Source organism: Terrapene carolina, unplaced genomic scaffold (genome assembly GCF_002925995.2).
Source record: "Terrapene carolina triunguis isolate 2854851 unplaced genomic scaffold, T_m_triunguis-2.0 Scaffold95, whole genome shotgun sequence".
Lineage (NCBI taxonomy): Eukaryota > Metazoa > Chordata > Testudines > Emydidae > Terrapene > Terrapene triunguis.
Window position 1 is genome coordinate 3,465,998 of NW_020664446.1, and position 27,535 is coordinate 3,493,532.

General features: G+C 50.4%; 1 protein-coding gene across 1 annotated transcript in view; it reads right to left on the bottom strand.

Moving 5' to 3' along the window:
• The window catches only part of SEMA4G (semaphorin 4G), a 77,646-nt gene extending 58,716 nt beyond the window's left edge, over window positions 1-18,930 (bottom strand). The window contains exon 1 of the mRNA XM_026650936.2: window positions 18,771-18,930. The gene's annotated coding sequence lies outside the window, so the exon portion shown is untranslated. The remainder of the gene's footprint in view (window positions 1-18,770) is intronic.
• Between the last annotated feature and the right edge of the window lie 8,605 nt (window positions 18,931-27,535).

Genomic DNA, 27,535 nt, shown 5'->3' on the forward strand with positions numbered 1-27,535 from the left:
GGGAGACTTGAGCGGACGGGGCCTTCAGGTGAAGACATTTCAGGCAGTGACCACAACGAGAGAACCAGATACAGAAAGGAGCGGCGGGAGAATACAGGAGCAATTTGGCACCTTAGCTGAGTTGTTTCTAGGGTGAGCGGGTTTCCCAACATTATTCCACTAGATTTCAGCATACATTGCCTGGAAATTCAGCATCTGTCTTGGATTCCGTTCCAGCAGGGAGGAAATTCCGGCCAAACCCCCACGTAACATGCCAGTGACCTGATCCGGTCCAGCAAACCCGTCTAATCCGGCCGTGCCTGATACCCTGTGTTTCAGAGGAAGGTGTAAAACCATAATGGAGGGAGCCAATTAAGCCTTGCGGTGTGTAGGGAAAAGCCCACTTCCTGGCCTCCCACAGTAGATCAGTTTACACCCCCGAAGTATGGAGTTCAACACACCACGAGAAGGGGAAACCTGAACTGCTGTCCACAAAGAAGGCGGGAGGATTAAAACAATCCAGCCACACAAGATTGAACTTGCTGACCTGCAGCAGCGGCGAACTCCAGCCGGTTTAGTGGTAACTAGGGTGACGTGATTAGGTGCCCGGCGTGCTCAGGGCATGAGATATGTTACAAACACCGGTGCTTGCCTCGCAGAGCTTACACGGCCGGCCACCGGGGCGGGGAGCACAGCATGGCATGCAAGGAAAGGGGGCGAGGCGGGTTGCAGCACACCCAAGGAAGCCACCTGCCTGCGTTCTCGGGACATCTCTGCAGCCTCTGCTTTTCCCCAGGGTTTCCCTCCCTGCGATGCGCCCACCGTTTAGAGAGAGATTGAAAATCAGACTCTTGCTAACATGCCCAACGCCGCCATCCCCAGGGCAGGCGACTGCCTGGAGGACCAGCTCCCGTTACCGTCCCAGTAGCCGCTGTTAGCTTTGGAAGCCTGGACGCCCATGAGCCCTGCCCCGCCCGTCAGCGCTACGGAAAAGACATGTGGGCTCGTCACGTGCCGAGATACGGGAACATGTTTGTTCCACTCAACCCCTGAGCTTGAGTTTGGGCTCAGAGCTGTCCCCCCACATCCTGCTCTATACTGGGTGAACTGGAAGCTGTGCCGACGGCTTCTGCAGGGCCTGGGGGCCAGCTCTTCCCAGCAGGGCACTGGGGAGGGAGAACAAAAGGGCCCCAGAACCCCACACCGAGGGCTTCAGAGACACTGCAAGCACCACGCTGCTGATAAATGAGGGTGAGTCTAACCCCACGCCTGGCTGAGGCGGCGTGAGCTACGCAGGGTCAGGTCCGGGCAGCGTTTGAGAGAGACCTCCCAGGAGAAGCCAGAACGCGGCAGGCAGCGGGGACGGTGGGTCAGTTGGTGGCTTTCCTCCCCTCTGAGAGGGAGCCACGAATCAACGCGCCGGGCTGGGCCATCCTGCCGGGGGTGCAAACCAGACTCCAAACACTCGTGGTCCTGGAAGACTGCAGGGCACGTTTTGCATGACGAGGGGCTGTGGAGCATCCTGACGTCCCCGTCCCCCCCCATAGCCCCGTAGCTTTGACTGGATACTGTCCTATGCTTTGCTCCTCAGGCTCACAGGCTCTGCACGGTGTCAGGCGTCGCAGAGCGCCCCCACCTGCCCAGAAAGGGAGAGATGGTTGGGAGAGTCCCCTGCGCTCCCCAGCCCCTATGTCGCCCCGGCTTTCTCAGGAACGTCTTTCACCAGCCTGGGCTGGCACCTGGTACGACCCGGACAGTCTCCTCTGACGAGTTACCTGCAGCCCCGGCCTCATTCGCGCAAGCCCAGCACTGGGCTGGAGCCGTCGGCTCTCGGGAAGGCAGCAGAGACATTTCCAGCAAAGAGCATTTCCCAGCGGCATGTTGCCAGCTGGCTTGGCTTCCCACTGCCGCTGGGCTTTGGAAACTTGACGCGGGGGGGGGGGGAGCAAGACTGAGTGAATGGGTTTCCCAGGCCCTTCTCTGTTCTCTGCCAGCACAATGCTCCCTGCTCACACGGGTCCTCGATCATAAGCCAGTGGAGGATGCATTCGTGGAAACACCCAGGGTAAGACCCCTGGCAGCACTAGCCGGTGCCGAACGATTCATGCAAGGCTCCTATTCTCCAGGGGGTTGGACGCCTGGCCCTGGACTCCATGCACACGGGGCCACGTTCAGAGACCAGCCATCCCAAGGCAGATCCAGCACCAGGGCCGGCCTATCCCTCCCCACCCCACCAACAACCTCAACCTTGTTACGAGAGCAGCTGCACGGACTTGCCCTGCGTGCCCATCCAGTCCTGGTCCCTCTGTCCCGAGTGCTAGTCGAGCTGCTGCATTAGAAACCTGACGGGGACCCACCAGCTTGTCTCCCCCTAGGCTGGCCGATACAAAAAGCAGAGGGTGGGCAAGGCCTTGGACTGAGTGTGTGGGTGCAGGTGTGAGCGGCAGAGCTGGAGAAGCAGCCGCTCAGCGAGACAGAGCCGCGCGTACCGATAACACCCAGGCTCATGCATGTTCGCTTCAGAGGACCAGGCCTCACGGGCACTGGAGAAGGGGGGCCCCTGGCTAGGACTGTCCCCGCAGTCAGGTGCCCCTTATGCAGCATCTCCCCCAACAGCCAGCGAGGGAGGAAATACCCGACCCTAGTGAACTCCCCCCGATTTAGATCCACTTATGTGGGCCAGCTCATTAGGAGCACAGCTTTAGGATTAACTATTTGCAATGGTGCTTTGGCCGTGGGGGTGGGAATGAGACTCAGCCAAGTCCTGCCCACCGCGGTGCACGCACGTAACCGACAGCAGTACGGGCCTCTCATTTCCAGTCGGGAGGCGACAGGCTCAAGTAAACACAAGCGGAAAAGCATCAGAGAGGGCGAACGTCAGACAGCTACAGCTCTGCCTCCAACTCCACGCCGTCACCTTTACAGACACATCTGGGCTAGCGAACACCAGCGCATTTCCAAACCAGGAGGGCCCAGCAATGGAAACCAAGCCCTCTCCCCCCCCGCACAAAACCCAAAACATCAGAGCGGCGCCTGATGAGGAGTCATGAGCAAAGAAGCTATTTCCAGCAGCAGGGTTTGATCAGCAGCGAACAATGGAAAGGCCTCCCTATGCCCACCTGGGTCACGAGTCAGTCATTCTTTGTGCAGTTTCATTCCCTTGCTTCTGCGCTTGCACCGAGCAGCTTTAAACACCCTCCCGGAGCCTCTCCCACTGCCCCCACCCCCGCCCTTCGTTCCGCTCTTCGGTTTCAGGAGAGGACAGAGAGGCGTTCACAGCAGCCCTGGGATACGCTTTCGAGCTACTTCGCAAAGCGCTTGCCAGTCCCAAGCAGGGGAAGTCAGAATATCGAGTGGAGAAAGCTGATCCGTCGCGAGAGCTTTGTAATTTACCAAAAAATCCTTGACGTCGCCCTGGGGCCTGCTTGTTCCTGTTTTAAAGCAGCACAGGCCAGACTCTGGGGAGGTGGGTTTTAAAGGCCATTAACCAAACCTTAAAGCCGACGTCTCTTTATTGCCCGCTTTCGCGTTTCTGCCTCTGATTTGGGCTCTAATGAACAAAATCCTCATCTCCTCTAAGCTGTTCAGTTCCAATCCCGTCACAGGAATAGCCATTCCAGCAGAAGCTGCCTGCTAATTTTAAAAGGAACTAATGAGAACAGGAGAGATGGGCCAAGAACGCTGAATAGACGACCTTTTGATAAAGCAACTAATGTGGATTTGTTTGCTTAAGATTTTGTTTATACATATATTGTTTATATGGTGTGTATATATATACACACACACCAACTACCTAGCCCTCTAGAACACTGTTCAAACATGCTTGCTGCTTGCTTGCTGTTTCCCAAGAGCAAATATTTCATCAGATCTGAAACAGAGAACAAACAAATTCTAAAAGGCTAAATGGGATTCTGGGCCTGGAGAGAGAAGCTGGAGGGGTGAATTTTACAGGCATGATCAAAAGCCAGTCCCATAGGACGGCTGTGTTGCCCAGCGTCCCATTACAACATCTCTGCTGAGCAGTCACTAATGTCTGGAGTCTTGCTGGTCAGCTTCCCAGCGGAGGAGAAATTAAAGTAAAAGAATCCGGGTACACTCCAAGGGTAACTCCTTGATTTTACACACACACCAGTCCTGGAACAGAGGCGGTCAAAGGAGCATGCAAAGCCGTCCCTTCTTCCAGGAATCTCGGCCCAACTGCAGCGCCCTGTTCCTCCTTGAGGCATCGGAGACAAGGCAGAGAGCAAACTCTCCTGCTTGCATAGCAACCTCTCTCCCCAGGCTGCCTCTACACAGAAACCTCCCAAAACATAACATGGCAGCATGTCTCCCCAAGAGTCAAAACTTGCTCACATGCTAAGAACGTGGATGACTAGGACAGCGCCACCTGGTGACACCTGCCATTAGAGCTGCCACGGTTGTCTCTCCTTTCCTTGGCAGTCCCGTGAGAGCCATGGAGGCTGTTGAATTATCCCAAGAGGTGCAGTTTATCCAGACGCGAGCTGGGGCACACTACCACGGCAGGTGTGAATGGGGGTAGAGGGATATAGGAGAGGAAGGAAGGATCTAGCCCCGCTCCTGCCTCTGCTGGACCTGTTCTGTGCATACCTATGATTTAAATCCCTGATAGCACTAAGTGGATTCTCTCTATTATTCTCTCTCTCTCGGTATAACATTTCTATACAGTTTTGCTACTCCCCCACCCCCCCAAAAAGGGTCACATTAAGCCACCTCTTGGGGGTGGCACCATCATTTTGCTAATGAAGCCTGTTCTGTCCCCTGCCGCAAGCACAGACGAGAGTGCAGTCTTCCCCCCAAGCACCCTCCCACGTTCCAGAGGGGCGCGCAGGGGCCTGGCTGACTCAGACGCGGGTCACGGAGGGAAATGACTGCGCAGAGTGCAAAGGGGGAACTCATCTCTAACTCCAGTAACTGGAACCTCTGAGATCAGAGTCGCTGGGCCACCGACTGCCCCCTGCAATTGGGAGCAAAAAGGGGCAGTTTGGATTTTAAGCGTGTTGAGCAAAATCTTTGTGTGGATTTTTTGTTTTAAACTTACACAAAGAAGAGAGATCTCTGCTCTCCATCACTGGCAGCGCTCCTCCACCTCATGATCACTGCTATTTAGCTATTTCAGACCAGCAGCGTCTCTAGTCCGGTGTCTTTCTGGGACCAATGCAATATGCTTCTGAGGAAGCACACCAGAGCTAGGGAGGAAGGGTAAGGGGGGGGGTATATTTCACAAAATATTTTGCAAGAAACTAAGGTGGTTTTGTTTTGTTTGAAATTCCTTGGATGGCAATGGAGAACCAGGCTCAATGCACGCAGCCCTTCAGGAGAGCTGGGTACGGAGAGTAAAGGGCCCGATTCTGCAAACACCCTACCGGGACTAGCACTTATCGGACTACCTTGAGACACCCAAGCGAAGCCTCCAAGAGTGATGGGTACAAATCCTCAGGATCGGGCGACTGGTGGTGCGCTTTACCGCGCACGTAAAGCAGGAAGGTGTTATAGCAGCTGCGTTAGGAGGAGAGTTGGTCACTGGAAACAAACCTGTTCTCCAATACAAGACCAGATGAAGGACTGAACCAGAAGCCCCTATTGTAGCTGACAGCCCGACAGGGCAAGGAAAGACACTGAAGAATCTAAGCTCTCTGTTTACTCTAGAGTGGCAAGACATTTTTTAATTACTGGTTGACTCAAGTGTTTATTTAACAGTAATCAGAGCAAAAATTGGCCGGGCATTCCTTCCCTCCCCCCAGCACGGGGTCTGGGTTCCGCTCCGGTCCACGAGCCTAGTCAAAAAAGCAGAGTTTAGCGCTGACAGATCTGACAAGCTCAGGTTCCCCATGCATCCTGATGGGATGTTCTCTTCCCTGCTACACGGGCCAACCTGCTTCCCAGGAGGAAGCCCCCACCAGCCAGACGGCCGCTCGCCACCCGTCCGTCCCCAGCGCTGGCCTCCTTTGCGGAGCTAACAGTGGGAGCCGTTTTAATTTCCATGGCCATATAGGAAAAACTAAATCACCATCCCGTGTCGCTGCCCGTTGCTCCGAGACGGCGATTACATCCGCGGAGCTATTTTCATCGGCTCTGCAGACCCAGCCCAGCAGAGCACGTGCTTTGTTTCAAGTCCCGTGGCTCTATGAGCAGCCAACGGGAGTACTCACGTGCTTAAAAGTGCTTTGCTGGACCAGGGGTCAAAAGTCTCTGGCCTAAGATTGCGAGAGATGCTGAGTTCTTGCTACTCCCACTAGGGTCTGATGCTGCATTCAGGGCTTCGAAAGGATCAAGGGGGAGCTGTAACACGCTGGCCCTCCTCTCCCGTAGCAATCCATTCCCAAATGGCAGTAGCTGCTGACAGAGCATTCGGGCCTGCCACTTCCTCCCATTCCTTCGTACGCCAGCGGCCGTTAAAAAGCTCCTCATTAGCTCTGCATGTGGATAGCGAATGCAGCTGTCACTGTTCCCCTCCTGCAACAACAAGTCGCCCGAATATTCCCCTCTGGATTCCTTTTCCCACAAAGCACTTCTAAAACCGCCGCAGCCCACCGAGAAACGAATGAACTTGTTTTTCATTTGCGAGGCATGCACAGAAAGTGGCCTTGCTTAGATGCCCCCGTGGGATCCATTCCCATCTCGGCTCCGCTTATTAATGGCTTGTAACTTTCTCACATCTATTTAGAGAAGCCAGTTCGCTTCCCAGCCTGCCTGAAACACGCGTCCCCCCCCAGACACGGCCGCCTTTCGTTTTTACAACAGTAAGTTTGTTCATTCTGTTAAAGCTCACCAGAGCGGTGCCAGTTCTGGGTGCAGCACAGGAAAGGGAGAACCGGCTGGCGTGGGAGACTGATCAAAGAGTATACAGAGCCTCCACCCTCCAAGTCACTGATTTTAAATCAGCCCCACTGATTAGTGGCCCAGGCCAGCCAACTGCTGTATGGCGGCCTATGCAGCACAACTCCAGTGCAGATTCTCAGAACGGCTCCCGCCCATTTAAGTCTTATTTCCCTCTGCTCTATATAGACCACCAACAGGTGGGCCTGGGTGTAAGAGACCCTCCAAAGTCTAGATTTGGAAACACATCACCGCAGGATTCAGGTGATCCAGAGACCCACAGCTCTGAACTTGGCTACTGAGCCAAAGCCAACAGCATACATGGTGATCAATCAGTACGTAAGTCAGCGCCCCCTGCAGGACTGTTGCATAAGAACGGCCATCCAGGGTCAGACGAAAGGTCCATCTAGCCCATATCCTGTTTTCCAACAATGGCCAATGCCAGGTGCCCCAGAGGGAATCATCAAGTGATACATCCCCCGTCACCCATTCCCAGCTTCTGGTAATCAGAGGCTAGGGACACCATCCCTGCCCATCCTGGCTAGTAGCCATTGATGGACCTATCCACCATGAATTTATCTAGTTCTTTTTTGAACCCTGTTATAGTTTTGGCCTCACAACATCTCCTGGCAAAGAGTTCCACAGGTTGACTGTTGGTTGTATGAAGAGGTACTTCCTTGTGTTGGTTTTAAACCTGCTGCCTATTAATGTCATTGGTTAATCCCTGGTTCCTATGTTATGGGAAAGGAGTAAATAACACTTCCTTATTCACTTTCTCCACACCAGTCATGATTTTACAGACCTCTATCATATGCCACCTGTCATCTTTTTTCTAAGCTGAACAGTTCGTCTTCTTAATCTCTCCTATGGAAGCTGTTCCATCCCTCTGATCATTTTGGTTGCCCTTCTCTGTTCCTTTTCCAAATCTAATATGACATTTTTGAGATGGGGCGACCAGATCTGCAGGCAGTTGGCACACAGAGACTGGCAATTGAGCGTACATTTTTAATGGTGAGAATAATTCATCCTTGGAACAATTTACCCAGGGTCATGGTGGAGTCTCCGTCACTGAGCCTTTTTAAACCAAGATGGGATGTTTCTCTGAAAGCTCTGCTCCCGGAATTGTTAGGGGCAGGTCTCTGACCTGTGCTGTACAGGCTGTCAGACTACACGCTCACAATGCTCCCTGCGGGCCTTGGAATCTATGTTTCTAGGATTTGGGTTTGAAGCTTCGCTAAGTTTCCTTCTCTCGGGTTTTTCTGGGGGGGCTAAAGCTCGGATGGATCCAAATGGAGGCTTCCCAGAACAACGCTGCAAGGAACCCTAGGGGGATGCACAGAGTTTCTGCTCATGCAGTGGAAATATCATTGTACTGGTGTCTCTTCGTTGCTTTAGACGATGGACAACCCAAGTGTGGGGCAGCACCGTTCTCTGGCCTGCATACAGCTAGCCAGCGAGGGGCTTGGCAGGAGGCGGGGCCCATGCTCCGAGCCGTCCCTGAAGGGTGGGCAGGATGCGGGGAATTTCACTGGGGGGGACCAACTGGACAGGCACAGCCCGTATCTGAGCAGTCGCTGCGCCAGCAATGGAGGACACAGCACCCAGTTCCGCACAGGCCAAGGGCAAGCACCAGGGTGGCATTTATCTGAGTACCGTTGCAAGCACTGGCATATGCGGGCGCACGGTGTGTCACAGGCTGCCAGGGGCCGCGACACCAAAGGGCTTTCATGCAAGCCGGCTTCGGGCACCCAAGCAACAGATCCCTGGGACTCCTATGTACGAGCCCTGCGCACCGCTTGGACCATGCTGCATCGAGCGGAAGCGAGAACAATCATTTGTCCAGAGCCAGCGGATCGCTCCCCGCCCCAAAAAAGGCATGCAAGTAAATTGTATATCTGGGCTGGTAAATATTAAGGCTACTTCTCTTCCGTGCACCAGATGAAAAACAGATCAATAAAAATCATGCCATTTGCCTGGCTACAGACAGGCGTGCACAGTTTGTCTTCCAAAAATAAATAAGCCCTGAACTTTGTTTCCTTGCCATGTCCTCCTCTAGCAAGCTGGCAGACCGCCGGCCAAGCCCGGCCTCAGGAAAGATTGCTGGGCCTTTCTTTATCACAAAGCAAACTCTGCTCAAACGCAGTCTCAAATGTAACCAGCTAGGGCAAAGCAAAAGCTACTGGCAGTGCGTGCGCGTCTTCCCAACGTAGGGCTTTTCGGGGGGTTTGCAGAGCAGTAATTACACCTCCTTCCCAGCGCTCCTTTGCCTGCGATCAATGGGTAGCTTTTTGTCTTGTAGGACAATCATCCAATTAGCTGTAAAAGCTGGTTAATTTTTTACCCAGTGGATACAGAAGGAGGAACTGCTGGGGTTTTAATTTCTTTTCTTTTCTTTTTTTTTTTTGCAAGCAGGGGACATTAACTCGTCCCTGGCAAACCCGGGTGCTCAGAGGCCTTCCCTCGGCTTGGGTAAGGCAGAGAGAAACTTGACCCTGTTCCTCAGCAAAGGATCAGAGAGTCACATGGCAGAGTTCAAGCCGGGGCAATACAAGTCTCGCAGTGCAGTGAGGAGGAAGTGCCCACACGGACTGGGGGGACTGGCTGGCTGGCATTTCACACCCGAGGAAGCTGGGTTTGTTCTGCAGGTTCTACAGGTGCATGGCTTTCCCCGGGGAAATCAGCAACAGGGAGGGAAGGCAAGATTCGGTCCCAGCCTCAGAACTCACCTGGTTTTGGAAGTTTGATACCCTGGAAGGCCCCTGGCACGTCCTCCCTGAGCCTGTACATGACGCCCCCACCTCTGCTCCTACCTGTACTGATCCCCCTTCATCCCAGAAAGGGATGATGGGAGAGAGAAACAAACAGAACTACAAGATCTGACCAGGCAGATGCATCTCAGTTCTGCAGGTCACTCTCAGGCCTCAGCCAGGACGCGTCTGCCACAGAACGTGCCAGCCTACATTCTAACGCCGATGTCCACGCATGCCGCAGCTTGGGAGGGGACAAGCTACAGGATGAAAGAAACCGGTTATCAATGGCCACAACAATGCGAGCTACTGTGCACTGGGCAGCCCCAAGCAGACGGTCTAAGCTGGATAAACCAGTCCTTGCCACCCCAAACATCGATCCAATTCTGTTCAGCAAGAGGGTCCCGGTGGGGGGAACAGCCCCTTGGAGGTTTCCCCCAGCCTAGGCCAACGTAAGCAGCCCAAAACAGCCCAGCTGACGTAGGGGTCGGGACGGGAGGGAGAGCAGCCGACTGGCAGCTGGATCCAATTCACTTCGGGGGCTGCGCTGGTTCCTGGAGAAGGCCAAAATTAGGGAGGCCCAAAGCCACCTGGGCACTCCCTGGTCTGCCCCAGGTTCTCCAGAGCCACGGAGTTCAAGGCCAGAAAGATTCGCCAGAACATCTCATCTGCCCTCCTGCATATCACAGGCCACCAAGCGAACGACCAGAATTAAAACATAAGAATGGCCAGAGTGGGTCAGACCAATGGTCCATCTAGCCCAGGTTCCTGTCTTCCAACAGCAGCTGGTACCAGATGCTTCAGAGGGAATGGACAGGGGAGTGTCTGATCCCCTGTTGTCCAGTCCCAGCTTCTAGCCGTCAGAGATTTAGGGACACCCAGAACCTGGGGTTACATCCCTGCCCATCCTGGCTAATAGCCATTGATGGACCTATCCTCCAGGAACTGATCTAGTTCTTTTTTGAACCCCATTTTAGTTTTGGCCTTCACAGCATCCCCTGGCAAGGAGTTCCACAGGCTGTGTGTTGTGTGGAGTATTTCCTTCTGTTTGTTTTAAACCTGCTGCCTATTCATTTCATGGGGTGACTCCTGGTTCTTGTGTTATGGGAAGGGGTAAATAACACTTCCTGATTCACTTTCTTCACAGAGTTCACGATTAGACCAAAGTATAATAGCTCTCAGGAGACTAAGCCCCTGGCATTTAAATTACTCAACTAAAAAAAATAATGCATGGGGAAAAAAAGATTCTACACAATTTATTTACATTCCAGCATTCCCCTGCCAAGCTGGGAACCCAGAGAGTCTTGTTCTAACACGTGAGAACTGGAGAGCAAAACTAACCAGTCTCTAGAACCATCATGCTAATCACATGGAGCCCAGATGTCAACGGCCAGCACAAGATAAACAAGGGCATTATAACTCTCATTCCAACATGCACGGGTGTTAAGAAAGTCCCATACACAAACGGCATGACCCTATTTGATTTTTTATCTTGACAGGGCCCTTTTTAGGGGGAGTTTTGCAGCATTCCTGGAGAAACAGGGCAATGCTTTGCTGTGAAATGGGCTTTGCCAAAGCCACATCAAGTTCGCTGCCAACAGAGAGCAGGATCATCAAGTGGGAAGGTTCCACTTCAAAAGTCAATGCTGAACTGGACTATACCATTATGTGGCTGTATATGTGGTGACTTTCTTCCTGACCTTACTCCGCAAGTCTAGGTTGTGCCCTGAAGCATGACAATAGATACCCCTTTAACTTTTACTCTAGCTGGTGTAATTGCATTGCTATGTTAATAATGCACTTTTCTACTTATTATGGCCTCTCCAGATAAAATAGTGCAGAGAACTAAGTTAGCGTGGAACAGACTTTTGAAAATCTCCTGGCCAGGGCCTGTGCAGAGGCATTACATTTCCATGTGCTGCCGTTACACGGACCTTCACACCATAACCAATAGCTCAGTGTCTGAAAACACACTCAGCAGCAGCATGTGTTTTGGCAATTTTTTTCTTTTTAAAACCTGACATTTTTAAGCTGGCAGCATAGGACTCCTGGCTAAAGCAAAGCGTATTCCTCCTGTCAGCCTGTTTTTTCCTGGGGCAAGCTCCTTGCTTAGTTTCTGATCTTAATTACATTTTTCTGCTTCTAACTTAAAAGCTTCCTTGAAAAAAAAATGGGGAGACTTACAATACACAGGAGCTGAAATCCTATCTGTCTTCTGATCCTGCACTTACACAGTGGCGTCTCTTGATGTCTTCGCAGAGGGCTCTTAACCTTGTGTCAGACTTCTGGGAGTTGAGAAGGAAAAGGAGTGTTCCCAAGAACCCAGCTGCGGCATGCAGCTGTGACTGAGTACTTTAACTGCAGACCCGTGGCTGGCCCATGCCAACTGACCAGGGCTCGAGGGACTCCGGCTGAGGGGCTGTTTAATTGTGGTGTAGACATTGCGTCTGGGGCTGCTGCCTGAGGTCTGGGACTGTCCCACCTCACGAGGTCTTAGAGCCTGGGCTGTTGGCTGCTGTGGTCCCCCCCTTTCCACTGCTGTCCTCTCAGTGCTCACTTGAGGTGTTTCCCAATCGCAGCGTGAAAGAGCCCCCTGGGTAGCAGGCAGGAAATGTGCCTTGACTGCTCCTGGGGGCCTGATTCTCATCTTGCTTACGCAGGCGTCTGTTCACTTCGGTGGAGTTGTTCTTGATGCTTACACTGATGTAACCCTCGCTTCACTGTTCTGCTGGAAAACGAAGCGTCTGTTAACTTTGAAATCTGGTTCCCTGATCCCTATCATCCAAGCAGTTACTAGTGATATTAACGAGTGATAGCGGCTCAGGTTTCCCGTATTGTGTGATACAGGGCTGTGCACTCAGCCCCCAAGCATGTGTCCGACTGTGTTCTCCTGCCACCATTGTTCATACCACCCTCTCCTTTCCGGCCTGGCTATATTTTTGGGGGGATCACAGGGATAGAAAAGACACAAGGCTAGAGCTGGCCATTGGTCTGTTCCAGCCATGACAATGTCTCTGTTCCTAGGGGGGAAACAGTAAAATCAGTCCCCACGGGCCATGCAAAACATGAAGCTGAGTGGTGTGAACTCAGTTAGAAGGGAGAATCAGGAAGATTAGCTGCAGCTTGAGGACACAGTTCGCATTCATCTCAGTTCACTTCATTTAAAAATTAACAGTCGTCGTTCTGCACTTTGGCCCTTGCTGTGTCTGATTTTCATAAACAGATTTTACCCCAGGAGACCACAGTTTCGTAACACTGAGCTCATCTAAATACTTCTCGTAAAGTGATGCGCTTTGCACACGAAGGGAATGCAGAGGGTGGCTCAGCCATAACATAGCCCTAAGTCCACATGGGCTGCATGCTATTCCGCCAGCCAAGACACTCCTGCATCACTCAACATCAGAATAAGGCCTGGTCTACACTACGACTTTAATTCGGATTTAGCTGCGTTAATCCGAATTAATCCTTAACCCGTCCACACAACGGAGCCAGTTACTTCGAATTAAAGGGCGCTTAAAATCGATTTCTGTACTCCACCCCGACGAGCGGAGTAGCACCAAAATCGATTTTGTAAATTCGAATTAGGGGTAGTGTGGCCGCACACCACCGAATTAATGTGGTTAAAATTAATGGGGTAGTGTGGCCGCACACCACCGAATTAATGTGGTTAAAAACCGAATTAATGTGCTTAGTGTGGTCGTGCACAATCGAATTTATACAATCTGTTTCCCAAATTCGAATTATCTAAATTCGAATTAATCTCGTAGTGTAGACGTACCCTAAGTTGTGTTGGAGCTTTACGGTTTTACTCTCCGTTCAAATCAGTGGGCATCAAACCGGAACGTCAATGCCCAACGCACAGCCTTTTACATTTAAAGAGCAGTATTCTATTCAAGAAGCCACAGTCCCACCTGCCAACTGTCCAAAGCCTTATTACACTTAAAAGAATCTATTTTAATGGGCCAGGAAGCCTCATTTGCGTTCCTTCTGTCCTCACGACCACCGGACTGCCTGTGGGAAAAGCCTATGATCCCGTCGAGTGGGCCTGCATGCGGAAGGCTGTTCTTGCACTGGTGTAGGAACATCTTAAATGAAACTACTACCTAGCTCTCTGAAAGCTAGACTCCAGCTTGGGGTAGAAACAGCCCCCGTTTCCACTGCGTTGTAGTTATCACTTAGGCTGCCCCACCTCCTCCCACTCCCAGTTTTTGCCCTTGTGCTCGCTGTTGGCTGTTAAATTGTGTGGCTTGAAAGAGTTCCAAGGCATTTACACAGATCAAAAACTTTCCCAAACAAGCCTTTGTGCCAGCAATATACTCAGCGCTCCCAAGAGTTTTCGACTGAGCATGTCAAACAAAGCACTTGTGTCAAAAGCTGAGATCTCTTCCTGCCATGGAGGACAACAGAAATCCCCCACGCCACCGGTTTTGGGGTATACATTTATTTCCTTAAATCCAGTAGGCTGAAATTCACTGTGAACATTCCTACAATCCTGCTCTCTCATTCATAAACTCTCAGATACTTAGGAATACATATTCTGCCTTCTACGGAAAATATTCTGCCTGGCTAACCTGCAAGCCCTGGTTAAGAAAAACACATTCAAATCATAATCAATAGATTTCTCTCCCCACATTATAGGCCACCATATCAGCAGTTAAAGGTATCAAGCCAGAGACACAATACATTGCAAATGTTGCAGCTTTTTTAGAGTCCAAATTTATATCAAATCCTATTCCTTTGTTCTTAGACGTCAGAAATCAAACTAAAACTTGCTCCGTGATTATAAACAAAAGGGGAGGGGGCCCTTAATTTTTCTCCTGTATTTTGTTACACCTCGCCCAGCAAACCTGCATTCAGTTTTGGGACTGGTTCACACCACACCTTTAGCTGGAACCACCAGCTGGATGGGAATGTTTTTAACCGACCGTAGCTTTCTGTGTTACTCTAGGGTTGTAAGCGCTTTAGGACAGGGAAGGCCATTTGCCATGTTTGTACCTTGGCTTGAACAGAGACCAATCCGGTTGAGGATTCGAGGCACTCTCACAAGAGTATTGCCTCGGGACAGGCAAGAATAGCCCAGAAACCGCTAGACCCAGCTTTCTTATTCAGAACACTAAGAGCTATGGAATGGAATAAGCTTTTAAGAGAACCCACATTTGTCACCTGTTCCATTAGAAGCCCATCTGGGCTCCTTACATCCCTCAATTCCCCCCTCCCACCCCACACAGGTTCCCTGTTGTCATCCTCCCATCCCCATCTATTTTAGGGACTCCCTGCAGCCCTCCCGCTCTGCCCCATGCCAGGGGATCTGTGTGCCCCCTTCCCACCACCATTCTTATTCTCATAGATGCCAAGGCCAGAAGAGACCAGCGTGAGCATCTAGTCTGACTCCCGGTATGGCACAGGCCAGAGACCTGCCCCAGAATAATCCCTAGAGCAGAGCTTTTAGGAAAACATCCAGTCTTGATTTCAAAAGCCAGTGATGGAGAACCCACCATGACCCTTGGTAAACTGTTAGTCACTCTCACCGTTAACAACGTACCTTTTATTTCCAGTCTGAATTTGTTTAGCTTCAACTTCCAGCCAATGGATTGTGCTACACTTTTCTCTGCTGGACTGAAGAACCCATTATTAAATATTAGTTCCCCATGTAGATACTAATCAAGTCAACCCTTAACCTTCTCTTTGTTAAGCTAAATAGATTCAGCTCTTTGAAGCTCTCACTATAAGGCAGGTTTTCCAATCCTTTAATCATTCTCATGACTCTTCTCTGACCCCTCTCCAATTGCTCAACATCCTTCTTGAACTATGGGCACCAGAAGCGGACACAGTCTTCCAGGAGCAGTAGCGCCAGTGTCAAATATAAAGGTGAAATGACCTTTTTACTCCTATTCAAGATCCCCGTTTATGCATTCGAGGGTCACGTTAGTTCTTTTGGCCACAGCGTCGCACTGAGAGCCCGTGTTCAGCTGATTCTCCACCATGACCCCTAAATCTTTTTCAGAGTCACTGCTTCCCAGGTTAGAGTCCCCCATACTGTAAGTATGGCCGACATTCTTTGTTCCTAGATGTATACATTTAGTCATATTAAAATACACAGTTTGCTTGCGCCCAGTTTATCAAGCGATCCAGATCGCTCTGAATCAATGACCTGTCCTCTTCATTATTTACCACTCCCCCAATTTGTGAGTCATTTGCAAACTTTATCAGTGATGTCATGTTTTCTTCTAGGTCATTGATAAAAATGTTAAATAGCGTAGGACCAAGAACCAATCCCTGCAAGACCCCACTGCTTGCGAACAATTCCCCATTTACAATTACATTTTGAGATCTATCAATCAGTCAGTTTTAAATCCATTTAATGTGTATGATGTTAATTTGACAGCATTCTAGGTTTTTTATCACGTCATGAACTACCTGGGGTCATGCAGTTTACCCTTTCTAAAAACTGGCGCAACATTGGCTTTCTCCCAGTCTTCTGGAACTTCCTCGGTACTCTGAGACTTATTGAAAATCAACATTAATGGTCCAACAAGCTCCTCTGACAGCTCTTTAAAAACTCTTGGATGCCAGTTATCTGGACCTATTGCTTTAAAAATGTCTGACTTTAGTAGGTTCTGTTTAACATCCTCCACCGATACTACTGGAATGGAAAGAGTGTTCTCATCGCCATAGGATGAGACCATATCATCTGTTTTTCCCCCAAATACAGAACAGAAACATTTATTGAACACTTCTGCCTTTTCTGCATTATTATTGTTAATTCTACCATTTCCCTCTAGTAATGGACAAATACCATTGTCAGGATTCTTATTGTTCCTGATATATTCAAAAAAACTCCTTATTGTCCTTAACTGTGCTGGCCATAGATTTCTCCTTGTGTGCCTTTGCTTCCCTTATCAATTTTCTACAATTCCTAACTTCTGATTTATATTCCTTACTATCAAATTCCCCTTTCTTCCATTTGTTATACATTATTCTTCTTTCGTTCTCTTCAACGAAGTGTCAACACTTTTAGGTTCTATTGGGAGTATCGGCAAGGCTAAAAGGAGAGGTTGTTATGTGGGAATGTGCTAATGATTGCCATCAACCAATAATTACAGAGGTGGCAGAAGCCAATAGCTAAATGCCAGGGGCTCCTCCGGATGTCCCCCATTTTCCACTTTCAGTTCCCCTCCCCAAAAATGTCATTAGCGTTCTGGCCATTGATGCCTGGAACATTCCCTTAAATTTTGGAATTAATTGGATGTGGCATTCAAAAGTTATTGCATTACAAGCAGAGAAATGCCATCAAGCCAAGTGTAAAACCTTGCAAGGCCAGCCAGCTACGCAGCTTCATTCATAAGTATATCCGCAACTCTTACAATCAGAGTGAATGCTTCCCATTGGAAACCGTCTCCCACACCACTGTTATTAGCATATGTGACATTGACTCAGATCAAACACAATCCGCCCATGCACAGCGTCCGCCCACAATGGGAACTCTTTGTGTTGTTCTTTCCGACAGTCACTGCAAAAATACATACCTGAAGACAGCTGTCCTATAAGGGGCTGTGAATTACATTCTGAAGGCTAACCAGCTTATTTTTCCATTAACTCTAAAGCAGGCAAGACTTGCCCCAAGCGGCTTTTCCATTCCTCAGAACTCCATCACTGTGGACTAAAATGCTAATGGTCACAGATCACTTTAAAATGGCAGGTCTATAACGCAGTGATCAGCGGGCGGTAGAACATTCCTCTACGTTAGCAAGCCAGTCTAATGGTAGAGTCCGTGAGTTACTTCCCTCCCCTGGAGTTGCTGTTTAGGTTAGATGCACACTTGAGGACCTACATCATATCGCTGGGACCAGAATTAATATTCTAGTAGCACCCAGATGCCTCAGAGATTGGGCTAGGCGCTGTGTAGAGACAGAGTGGGAGATGGTCCTTGCTTACAGTCCAAACAGCCAGAGGGAATACGATCCCATTCAAAGATGGGAAATGGAGGTGTAGGATTACGTGACACGTGGAAGTGAATCCCAATCTCCTAAATCCCACTCCAGCGCCTTAATCACCAGGCTACCCTTGGACCTGCGGTGATTCCCAGTAGAGCTAGCGCTCCTCATTTGCCTTCCTCACACCCCTAGTTACTTGGAACCATGGGTAATTCTATGCGTGGTATTGCTTAACTCGAGACGACCCTACTGCCAGAACCTGAGACATGGAGGGTCAGGCCGAGCGGTTGGAGCCGCGGCAGTCCGGCTCAGCGGTCAGTGTGGTGGCAGCCAGGCCAGGAACCAGAGGTTGGAGCCGGAGCCAGGAGTCAAGAGCAGAGTCGGAACAAGGCACGGGTAGGGCTGGAGCAGGCAAAGGCATGCAGAGTCTGTCACCACTATCAGACAGGGGACAGGTCCAACCCAGAATGTGACACTGGGCAGACTGAGCTGCTACGTCTCCTGCAAGGCTTATATACCTCTCCTGAGAGTCACCAGACCCGCTCCTGGCTTGCAGATTGGCTCCAGAGCCTAGCACATCACCACATGTGGCTCTAGTTCAGGGATGACCAATCACCTCGCATGTACCTGTGATGTCACCGGGACCCATCTTGCGTAGCTCACTTCATTTTTCCAGTAAAAGTGGTTTTTTACTTGGAGGGCAGCCAAACTGGAACTCCAACACCCAAACCTGCCCACGTTCAGAGGCCAGAAGCACTGAATCAATCAATCATAGAATCACAGAATCTCAGGGTTGGAAGGGAACTCAGGAGGTCATCTAGTCCCACCCTCTGCTCAAAGCAGGACCAACCCCAACCAATCCCCACTGATATCAACTCAGCCAACGTGCACCCGAGAATTAGCTTAAGGGCTTCTCAAACCCAGCTTGGAGGCTTATTTGAAACCAGAGCCAGCTCCCCTTTTTTTAGCATTAATTAAAAAAAAAAAAAAAAGGAGGATAGTCCAGAGGAAAACGTCAGGTCCCATCTTCTATTCTCTGTGTTACATAGCGGCTCAATCCATTCTTCCGGGACTTTCTATGAGCAACATCTTCTAAGTTAAGAAAAACAGGCTAAACGCTTTTTTTAAAGTACATAAGATGTGGAAGGACAGTGAGGTGCCACTCTGCGCCTTCAGCTCCTCCTTAACAAACCCAACAAATGCTAGACTCAGCAGCTGGAGTGAGAGCTGCAAGGTAATGAGTCGCCCCAGCATTTCAGGGAATTATACTTACATTGTAGAACTGTGTGAAGATTTGCAGAGTCGGGCCTCTGATGTTCCCTCGTGTCCCTGATCTCTGACTCTGAAAGATCAGCGCCAGGGTGAAGTCTCAGAAGATCCGCTCTGCCAAGCTCTCTGCACTAATCAAATGCAATTATACTCCCTTGAACCGCTGCCGGGCCTTCTCCCTGTGTCAACAGATGAATGCTCTTTATCCTCCAGTACATGCGAGCAAATAAATTGGAATTATGCGCACATCTCTTCTGTATTAAGAGTCGTGAAAGCGCTAACAAAATACAAACCAGAATAGCAGGACACTACAAGATAGTACATTCAAAGACGGCAACATACAAGTGCTCAAAAACACTTGCACGCTAACATGACTAAAACTAAAAGTACGCCAGCCAAGTCCCGTCTTCTTTCATTGCATCACTCACGTAAGTTTGGTCACACTTTATACTCCGGGTATCATACGCAGAGCTGGTAGTGCCACCTCTAGTTAAAGCTGCCCAACACTTTGCACTAGAAGACCCAGTTTTCAGTTGCTTGTAACTTTCCTAAACTTAAACCCTTCGGGCTGATATGCCCCGTGCCCCTGCGACGGGACGGGTCTTGATGACCCCAGAGGTCGCTTCCAGGCTGTGTCCTACAGCCGCACCTCAGGAGGAATTATTGTTTGAAAGTTGCAGCTAAATACATTTTGCCCATGCAAAAAAAAAAAAAATTCTTCCCCGTGTTTTCTTGAGAAGCTCTGGTGCCTCTGCTTTGGAGCAAGGACTTGAAACTTGGCGGGGGGATGTGGGGGAGGTGTCACCCTGGCGCCAGGGACGTGTCTTTTGCCATCCCTGTGAAAATTCACCCAAATCTGGCCAAATTATAAGCCCGGGGAGGGGGGGGGGAGCCACAGGTGGACTCTCAATTCACACACACTAGGACAGACTTGTTAAAGTTTGGCAGCTAAATTCTCCCAAGATGCCATCTGCACTGAGCATGCTCTAGCCCCTCACGGCTCCTCCATGCAACTGGACTGCACCTACGCCATCCCCACAGAGCAACTGAGCATGCTCCGTCCCAGGGCCGCAGGGGCTGAGTAGGACTTTCCCTGCAATTGCTCCTCTCGCTGGTGGCCACTGTGGCATCGGGCACCAGAACTGAGACAAGGGAGACTGTCTACTCTCATGCTTCCCCTTCTGGCATCCAGGCAACAAGGATGAGACAGAGGAAGCACCTGATTCAAACGCAGAGGACGAAGAAGTGGGAGGAAGGAGCTAGAAGTCGGGGAGCCGGAGCCAGGATGGGTGGGAGTGGGAAGGAGGAGAGAGAGCTGGGGGACACAGACAGGGTTTGGGGTGGAAGCGTAACCACTAGAGCACATTCCCCCTCCAAAACCTATAATTGTCCCCAGAGTCCTGAATCTCTCCATCCCTCTGCTGTCAGCAAACATCTGCAAAGCCCACCGGAAAGTGTGTGTCTCATTCCCCTCTAGTGGTGACTCTGCGACTACGTCCTCACTACAGGGGGGAAGAGGGGGGTCGATTTAAGATACGCAAATTCAGCTACGCGAATAGCATAGCTGAATTCGACGTATCGGAGCCGACTTACCCCGCTGTGAGGATGGCGGCAAATCGACCTCCGCGGCTCCCCTGTCGACGGCGCTTACTCCTACCTGTGCTGGTGGAGTACAAGCGTCGATTCGGGGATCGATTGTCGCGTCCCGACGAGACGCGATAATTCGATCCCCGAGAGATCAATTTCTACCCGCCGATTCAGGCGGGTGGTGTAGACGTAGCCTGCGTAGAGGATGACAGCCTACTACTGCTGTTATTATTCCATTAGCTCAAGTGGCAGACGTCTGGGTGCTGTGGATCAAAAGGTCCACAGCCTGCTCTTGACCAAGTTGGGGATCAATACGTTCCAGATGAATTTGGGGCTTTTAAAAATAAAACTTAGGAAATCACAAAGAAACCTGAATTAACAGATTTACACTGTCTTAACGTTCCAGCATTCCAACGTTAAAAACCGCCAGTCTGAGGTTGATCCAGCCCCCTTGGGCACATGCGTCACGACACAGTCTTTAATTACACGATCCCAGACTATTACCCCCCGACAGGACCCTGCCTCGTTCAGTAACTGAAGAGTTATTCACTATTTTTTCTCCATCTTCCTCGTTCAGCGTGTGGCCCGAGGCCTGTTTTAAGCACAGCTCTTCTAAACCCTGCATTGAGTACAAGATCATTAACTTCCTCCTGGGGCATTTCTATGCTGCTCTCTCACCACGGCATCCGAGTGCTTTACAAACAGGCATTCATTTGCATCCCACACCCGAGAGTAGGTGGGATTATTACCCTCTGTTAAAGACGGGGAACTGAAGCACAGAGATTAAGGCCAAGCACCCACTACGTTTGGGTGCCCACTCTGGGACATCAAGGCCACGGTTTTCCAGAGTCCTTCGCGTCGTCATAGCACGAGTTCAAAGGACAGCTCCTTCTACCTCCGCTGCGGCTGTGCGTGCTCAACACTTCTGCAAATCCAGCCCCATGTGTTTCGTGCTGAGCACCCAGAAAATGAGGAACACACAGTTAGTGGCCACCTGGGAAAAGCTGAGTTTCTGTGACTTGCCCGGCACCACATAAGAACTCGGTGGCAGAGGCAGGAAAAGAATCCAATTCGCCAGGGCAGCATTCAGCTGCCTTACCCAAGAGACCATCTTCATTCATTACACACCTTCCAACTTCTGCAACAAACCGTCGGGATCCTAACATGGGCGGTCAGGACCAGGGGTCAGAGCAGGGGCAAACCTGGGCCTAGGAGTAGCCGAGGAGTTCGTAGTCAGGTTCCAGGCCAGGGTAGATACCAAGGGACAGACTCCGAGTTAGGTTTCAGGGTCCAGGTCAGGAGGCAAAGTCCAAATGAAGCCAGGCGTTCGGGAGCAGGAATAATCATGGCACCAACAGGATAGCCACACCGGTGGTGGGACACTTCCTGGAACGCCCCGTGGGTTTACATAGGGCAGGGAGCCAATCAGAAGCCACAAGGCTGCTGTCTGTCAGGCCCAGGTTCTAGACCCGCGGGGCCTTATGCAAAAGAGGCCCAGGTCCTGCACAGGTAGCCTCCTTCGCTACCCAACCCTGATTCGTCCCTAGAGCAGATCTGCACTAAAGGGGTAGAGGGAATAGTATTCAGCCATCTTTAATGCCATAATGCATATGCCCAAGAGGGGGCTGAATTAGGGTTGCATGGGGGCCATCTGAAACCTGCCACATCCTGCCCTTGCAGCCTGAACGTTCTTCTGAATAGTTTATACAAAATTAACCCATTTATAGGCCGTCTATTAATCACCTGCTCCAGGTGACTTATAAATCTCTGGTTTCAGAGTAGCAGCCGTGTTAGTCTGTATCCGCAAAAAGAACAGGAGTACTTGTGGCACCTTAGAGACTAACAAATTTATTAGCGCATAAGCTTTCGTGGGCTACAGCCCACTTCTTCGGATGCATATAAGAGAAACTAACGCCTGTAACATGCTTATATTGTCATCTGTATTATCTTAGTGCCTAGAAGCCCGTCATGGACCATATAATTAACCCTTTACAACTGCAGCCTTCCTATAGAGTGTGTGGCCCACAATTCATTCATCTCAAGGTGAACACGTAGCAGGTACCCAAAGGCTGGTTTTTGGGAGAGAGCAGCAGGAAGGAAGGAAAGAGGGGGAATATGGTGGCTTCAGGATCCAATGGCACATCCCAGCCTAAGGGAAGAGCTGGGAGAACTATATTAAGGAAGAGGGGTGGAGGAGGGAGAAGGAAACCTGCTGCTTACTATGAAGCGTCCTAGAGCAGCGAGCGTACAATGATCTTGCTCAGCCTCTGGGGGATGGGCACAGATGGAGCCAGCACTGTCAGGTGAGCTCACTGGGAATTCGTCAATGAAACGTTTTTTCACTGGAAAATGCTGAATTGTCAAAAACAAAGGGCCTGGTCTGGTGACTTCCCTGTTTGGGGAGTGGGGGGGGAGAGCTTCAAAATTGCCAGCGCATCCTGTTTGGGGATTTCTCCAAACGAAACGTTCTTTTCGGCTCCGAGCGGCTTTTCGTTTGGAAATGTACGATAATTTATAGAAAAAAAGACGTTAAAAAAAAGGTTGAAATCAAAACGTTTTCATTGACCCAATGCAAAATATTCGGGGGCGGGGAGTGTTGCAGTTTGTGAAAAGGTGCAAGATTTTGACTAATTCGGGCCAGGAAAAGTGTTCAAAATAGTGAAAAATTTCCCAGGACAAGGAAATGGTTTTCTGCCCAGTTCTAACGCCAGGAGCTCTACGGCGCCTAGGGAGTAACTCTACTAAATGAGCCCAGGACACCTCCCTCGTGCAGAGCCAGTGGGAGCTTTGCGGTGCTGGTTTTCTTTGGAAGCCATCAGAGCCTCGTGTTAAATTTGCAGCAGTCAGATAGACAGGGAAAGGCGAGCGCACTCCCACCCTCCCACAACCGACCGTTGCTGGTCAGCGGATGACTGGGAGGAGCGGGCAGATCATATATTAAAGCACCAATAGGAGCCATCTGGGGTTGAGGGGGAAACACTTTCCCCCCATTCTTAACTGGAAGATGGCTTGGAATGTGCCATGCAAAAAAACCTCAGGAAGGGATGGCCAAATAGGAGAAGATACAGAGCCATACAGAACGTCTTCCAATAAATCAGAGCCCCACTCCTTCCAAACAGCTCCCTTGCTCTCCACGTCCCTGCACAAAACCTGGAAGAAGTGACCTGAGAGAGACAGGAACACATCAGCCCTTCAGTTAATCAGGGAGATGGTATAACAGGAACAGGCCAGAGCGGTCTACTGCATCAAAATCAGCACCCAAGCCGAGACCTGGCTGCTGCGGGGAGCTTGAAAGCTTTAAAACCAGGAGTTGCCCATGTAACACCCTCTTTGATTGTTAAGAATGGGGAACAAATTCAAATTCTAATCTGGGTTGTGTATTTGCATAGTGTCCCTTTAACCTGCCCCCTCAGAACAGGCACGTCTGGAGTGCAAACAGCGTCTCATGTTCCGATCCTGCACACGTCAGGAGAGAAGAAGTGGGAGGGAGGTGAACTTACTGGGAAGCAGAAAAACAAAGTGATGGATGACAGCACAGGCACTCAGTACTTCAAAACAGATCTCGCAGCATTCCCATTTAAAAAAGCCAACAAGAACCAAGGGATGGATTAATATGTATTGCGTCCAAAAAAGGGAGAAGTAAATCCGTATGATTTCTAGCTGAAGGATCACACTCAGAAATGGTAACAACAAAGGGACACTGTCGACCAATAAAACTCTTCCTTCCCTTTGTTACTCAGCACTGTCAACTCTTGTGGTTTTATTACCAATCTCACAATATGTTTTTTGAATCCCCAGCTGCTGGAGTCGCGTTATTCCATTAGAATCGCTGCTTTCATTTTTAAAACATATTTTTTCTAGCCCTCACAGTTGCAGAGAAAAGCATGAACGTGTGAAACGTTAATGGTTCAAAACCCAAAAGCAAATAAAGCCCAGATTGCTCTTTGAAAATCTCCTGATTTACAAGACAATCTCCTGATTTTGGGGCCCTGATTCATGCTTTTCAAACACGTGCACTTGGCAAAACTGATGACTGATAAAACCATGTTTTGCGTAACGGTCTCTCTCCACCCTTCGTCCTGCTTGCTTTTTGCATCTCACTCAGTTTGGACAGTAGAACTAGATGAAATTCCATTCCACTTTTAGACAGTTTTAATAACAAGCTCTTGGAGTGTAGAAACATTCTCCATCGGCTGTGTACTGGCAATGCCTTAGTGTCTCAAGGCTTCTCCAGCATGGGGTGCTGACTAGTGGTGAACTTCAGACGAGCATTCTTCATCCATTTAGAGACACTTGGTCTACTGGGACTTTCTCCCCAGAGCACCAGTCTTTGGCTTATGGACAGTAACTACATTAGCCACTGGCCATCAGTCAGTAGTGGAGACAGCTTGGCTCTCAAGTGAATTTCCTGGGTTTTAGGTATGGGTCCCAGAAGTTAAAAGGGGAGGGTTACTCTACATGAGGTTCTCATAACTGATTACACCTGTGCCTTACACACTCGTTACAGTTTCACAGTGTTTAAGGTCAGAAGGGATCACATTAGATCAGTTCCCTCCATAGTCTTGGTAGTTCACACCAGCTGATTTTCAGCCCTCCCAGACAGTTGGTAGATTTCCCCTACACCTACACACACTCGGAAAGGGCACCCAGTTCACTGGGACACAGACCCAAAGACCAGCATCTCCACTCCTCTATGGAAAACTGGTACTCTTCCGCACTGGTCATTAGTCAAACAGATGCTATTTGTCTGGCAAAAGGGGGCTGAAGTATCTGCTAGATTTAGGGCCAAAAGCTGATCTAGCTCGTTACCTCCCTGATCTGGAGAGGGAATAAATTCGTGAATTGCTAGACTCAGGAAGAACAGCTCATGCCAATGCATCAGGCTCAGGACGTGAAATGTACAGAGTCATACTCAGAGGCCAATCTCCAGAGTTTCTCGTTATCTGCCTTCAGCAGCTCCAAGAGTATTCCTAGTCCCATGGTTGAGAATTGTCCAGGGACATTCATGGGAGCTGGGGACAGCAGATTGTGCACTCCGGGCTATAAACTGGCTTCTACTGTATCCCTGTTTCCCCCCCACCCACTTCAGGATTTGACATGCTCAAACCCCTCTGGCTGGAGCTCCTCTCCGACTGCTACGGAGCGGAAGAAGAGCCGCATGGGTCCGCTGGTTCTGTTTGTTCAGCTGTCTTCAGGTTCCAGCAGCTCTCGCTCCATCACTCCAATAACTAACAACCAACTTGCGACATCCCCCGGCCCAGACAACGGGGCCCACGGACTCCTTCCTGCCAGCAAACGTAGCCCCCCTCCAGAGCCAGTCACACCTCAGAGGACTACAGAGCAACAGCTGATGGGACATGCTAGGAAGAGGAACATGTTCAGCTCAGGGCTTGAACGCAGATGCACAACAAGTGATGACAAGCCTGGGGACACCTGAGACACAGTTGGTGCTCCCAGAACACAGGTACGGGACACAAATCCCCCCCGCCCCCGACTTCTGCCCCCTCACTCCTCTGGTGGTAGGGATTTGATTTTGACTCCTTCAGGGCAAACCTCAAGGGGGCTCTGGGCTTGACAGAAGGGGCACAAGGAGAGGCAGGAGGGCTGGGTGCTGTGGAAGAAGTCAGTATTGATACACCAGGAGTCTCTCCACCAGCCTGCACGGGGTAACTGGCCCCTGCCTCTCCCTGGGAGGCAGCAGCAGGTAGCTAGCTCAGAACGGCGGCGGTGAGCATGTGGGATTTCCTGCCACGCAACCGGAAAGCAGCGCCATCCTGAAGGACTCAGGGATGTGGGTGGGGAGTGATCCCTCTTTCAGAACTTGTGGGGAGAGACAGGCAGGCTCCCATTCATTCAGCAGGGGAAGCCAGAAGCCAAGTTTACCTGGCTCCTGTCCCTCAACTGGCTCCTGTCCCTCAACTCCGGGGTAAAACACCCCTATACCTCACCAGGACAATTCGCATCAGTTAGCCGCACAACGGAGGGTTTGCTGGAAGCCGTTTAGCTTTGCAAGACGCTCCCATGAAAGGACATGTGGAAGCAATTTCCACGAATCTTCTTTTATTTATTAATCAGAAACCCAAACAAAGCAGCCCGGTGCTAGTTCTGTGGTCTGAGGACCACCAGTGATCTGCGGAGCCTTCCTACCCTAGGTCCGCACAGTGACACGCCAGACGGCCGGGGGTGGGAGGAGGACCTTTTACCAGAAAGGACAAAAGGAGAGGCATGCTAGGGCATATGAGAACCTGAAAGTGAAACTGGCGAAGTGGAGGGCTTGATTCGGATCTCACCCCCGGGGAAATCGTCCAACTTCAAGAGCTTATGTGAGAGGCGATTCAGAGCTCAGTTTTCATAATCCAGGGTTCTGGGTAACCCGGAGAAATGCAATTTTTATCATGAGAGTTTTCCTTCACAGGAGGGGTGTTCTCCCCATACTGCTCCCCAGTTTTCCCCTCAAATGCTTTGGCTGGTTATTTTCCTTATGTTGCAATGTACACACCAGGGATGTCTTCGCTGCACAGAGTTAGACACAGGTGCCGACCAGCCAAGTTGAGCCTGCAAGAAGCCACGTGGCAAAGCCAGCACATGTGACCGTGTCCACACTTGTGCTGCGCTGCGCTCCCCTGTGTGTATCGCTAGGACTTCTGGGGGCACATCCCAGGGTGCTCTGAGCTGCGGTGAGATGAGCCGCTCTGATTCCTTCCCACCAAATCGTGGGAGAACTTGTCTGACCTCCTGGGCACACGGCGGGAACTGTGGGCAGGCACTGGAGGACTAGCAGCCCAGGGATGGTAGCCTGTGTGCTCGCTGCAAAGTGGGCAGATAACCAGCCCCAGTGAAAGTGGGACCCGGGCTCTAACCCCGCTCCCGCAGCTAGCCAGGGTTTAAATCGCCAAGCTCAGGTGAGAGTTTTGCATGGGCTGAGGGGCAACAACCAAAAAGAGCCAGAGTGAACTCTGCAGTGAAGACAGACCCATCGGTGTAGGTCCATTTCCCCAAGCAGCTCTATGTCTCTGCCCCATTACCTTAGAGATCAAGAACAGGGCATAAATATACAGTACCAACAATCCCCCTACACTGAGTCAGATTCCAGCCCCTCCAAACCCTGCTCAGAGGGGCATGCTTTCCCTTTAGAGCCAGCACCAGATAAAATTCACAAGGAAAGGAAACAACCAACCCCTC